We start from the raw sequence: 3092 nt of genomic DNA, 5'->3' as shown, positions 1-3092 counted from the left end.
GTGGTGGCTCCATGGTGCCTTCAGGAACCCAGGACTTCCTTCTACTCTGCCTCAGAACGTGGGTTTCAGCCTAAGAGTTCTAATATGTGTGGCCATTCACAGGTGCTGCGTCAGAGTCCCAGGTGGGAAGAAGGCAAGCATACACAAAAATGGTAAAAGGCAGAAAGGAGTCCAATCTCTTTCTTTTTAAAAAGCTTTCCTAAGAATCTCCACCCAGCAACTTGCTCTTACGTCTTATTGGCCAGCACTAGACCACACGACTGCTTCTAACTGCACAGGAGTCTTAGGATTCTGTGACAAAGAAGGGGAGGATAGGCAAAGGGCAGCCAGCTGTGCAGCATCTGCAGGAGACACCTAACCCTTGGTGGAGGGGTTGTGGTGCTGGGAGAAGGCCTTCTGGATAGTGTGACAGCACAGATAAACTTAAAGGCCAAGTAGGGGATACCCTGGTGAAGCAGGGCAGGGTTACAAGCATTCCAGCAACATGAAGCAGCATGAGTGTTTTAATTAAAAGAAGGCAGTTGCTGTAACCAACTATAAACAAATAAAGGCTTAAACACAATGTAAGTTTATTTCTCACTAAGAAAACGTCCAGGCCAGGCGCGGTGGCTCAAGCCTGTAATCCCAGCACTTTGGGAGGCCCAGACGGGCGGATTACGAGGTCAGGAGATCGAGACAATCCTGGCTAACACGGTGAAACCCCGTCTCTACTGAAAAATACAAAAAACTAGCCGGGCGAGGTGGCGGGCGCCTGTAGTTCCAGCTATTTGGGAGGCTGAGGCAGGAGAATGGCGTAAACCCGGGAGGCGGAGCTTGCAGTGAGCTGAGATCTGGCCACTGCACTCCAGCCCGGGCGACAGAGCGAGACTCTGTCTCAAAAAAAAAAAAAAAGGAAAACGTCCAAATCCGTGATACTTTAGGTCAAGGACCCAGGTTCCTCCCATCTATGGCTCTGTCATTGCTAATCTGGGTCTTCCATGATTGTCCTGCTCCTTGGAAGTGGGAAGAGCAGGCGGAGGACACGTGGGAGGTTTCAGGGACAAGCCTGGAGGCAGCGTGCATCACTCCTGTGCAGAGTCCATTGGCCGATGCTGGCTCTGATGGCCACATCTCACTGCAGGGGCAGCTGGGAAATACAGTCTGGCTGTCTACCCAGGAGGCAGAGTAGCCAGTTTCTGCTGCTGATGATCAGGAGGCGAGAAAATGTTCAGTTGGGCAGGGAGTGGGAATAGGCAAGACCACAAGCAGTTTGGTGCCCCTGAAAGGGAGAGGGGTGGAGAGGAGACTAGAGAGCAGGGTAGGAATACTGGATTCCACTGACCACATGCTAGATGTCATGTTTAGCCCTCCTCCTCTGTGCCAGGCTAGGCGCTTGGTGCTTTACCTATATAATCTAAATTCTGTGAGGGCATCCGACCTGTGGGAAAAGAGCTGTTTGTTTCAAATGCCACTCCTGCTTCCTAACAAGTGTTTAGAGCTTAATCGTGTGCAAGATACATATACAATGTGTAATATTTACAATAATTTGGCGGGGAAAATATTACCATCATTCCCTTTTACGACTGGAGAAAAATGAGGCTTTGAGGGGTTTAAGAACTTGCCCAAGGTCGGCCAGGTGCAGTGGCTCATGCCTATAATCCCACCACTTTGGGAGGCTAAGGTGGGAGGATCACTTGAGGTCAGGAGTTCGAGACCAGCCTGAGCAACATAGTGAGACTTTGTCTCTATAAAACAAAGATAATAATAAATAAATAAATAAAAAGAACTTGTCCAAGGTCAGACAGGCAGCCTCTTTTTTTTTTTTTTTTGAGATGGAGTCTCGCTCCGTTGCCCAGGCTGGAGTGCAGTGGCTGGATCTCGGCTCACTACAAGCTCCGCTTCCCGGGTTTACACCATTCTCCTGCCTCAGCCTCCCGAGTAGCTGGGACTACAGGCGCCCGCCACCTCGCCCGGCTAACTTTTTTGTATTTTTAGTAGAGACGGGGTTTCACCGTGTTAGCCAGGATTGTCTCGATCTCCTGACCTCGTGATCCGCCCGTCTCGGCCTCCCAAAGTGCTGGGATTACAGGTGTGAGCCACCGCGCCTGGCTGCAGCCTCTTAATAAGCACACGTATCCTCTATATTATACTACCTCTCGTGGAGGATCTCCTGTGTTCTGCAAAGTCCTGGACTTGAGCCAGAATGTGTTATAATCCTGGGATCATGGCCAGTGGGCTTAGAAGAAGCCATCTCTTTCTCATGCCAAAATGAGGCTCCCCCAGATTTGCTCAGGCTTACCTATAGTCAGCAGCATCAGGGGTCAGGAAAGACTTCATGAAGCCATAAATGCATCCTTCTCAAGGCAGCTGCTGGCTCTCCCAGGTGAGAGAGGACTCCATTTCCACAGGGAGGGCATGGGAGCTTCGGCACCCATCTCTGAGCCCAGAATGACCCACCTGGAGACACCTTACGGCTCTCCTGCCACCCCCAATTCCTGCCCCGTCTGCAGCCTTGGGGGAGAATGGAGCTCAGGGGCCTGCCCTCCGTAGGGTGAGAAAGGGAGCCTGAAAACTGGTGCCCCCTGCCCCGGCTGTTCGGCTTTACAGGAGCTGCGCCCTTCCTTTCCTGGCACAGGGTCCACAGCCCCGAAACCCCACTTGTGTGGGAGCTGGGCACAGGGCAGCAGAACTCATCTTTGGAACAGCTCAGGGAGGATTATCCCAGCCACTGTCAGCAGCGGCGCAGCTGGCTCATTTCCAGATAGGGGGAGGCCAGAGCCAGGGGCCTGCCACACGTGGGAAGGCTGGGGAAGAGGAGGCCAGCAGAGGTGTCCTGGCTGTGGGTGGCTCCGAGGGAGCCCTCAGGGGTGGGGCTAAATCTCAGGGGCAGGATTATGCAAATCAAACCAATTCTAGCCAGAGAGCTCAAGCTTGAGGAAAAAAAAAAAAAAAAACCCGCCTGGGGGAAGGAATTTAAATTATAAAAACTTAGAAGTATGAAATGTGAAATCATCCCTTAGGTGCTTATTTAACAACGAAATCATCCTGACACAATGAGCCATATGTGAAAAGTCTTCCTCCCCCAACACACACCCCAACGGGCATTCCCCAAA

General features: G+C 51.6%; 1 pseudogene across 1 annotated transcript; it reads right to left on the bottom strand.

Moving 5' to 3' along the window:
• Positions 1-897: 897 nt before the first annotated feature.
• LOC105522588 lies at positions 898-2635 on the bottom strand (annotated as a pseudogene). The gene is made up of 3 exons (XR_001003472.1): positions 2279-2635; positions 1520-1724; positions 898-1417 (listed from the first exon to the last, which is right to left on the bottom strand). The product of XR_001003472.1 is annotated as an uncharacterized LOC105522588 (transcript).
• Between the last annotated feature and the right edge of the window lie 457 nt (positions 2636-3092).

The sequence above is a fragment of the Colobus angolensis genome, unplaced genomic scaffold (genome assembly GCF_000951035.1).
Source record: "Colobus angolensis palliatus isolate OR3802 unplaced genomic scaffold, Cang.pa_1.0 Scaffold437, whole genome shotgun sequence".
Lineage (NCBI taxonomy): Eukaryota > Metazoa > Chordata > Mammalia > Primates > Cercopithecidae > Colobus > Colobus angolensis.
Note: the sequence above shows the minus strand (reverse complement) of the source record. Positions and strands in the feature narration are given on the sequence as shown.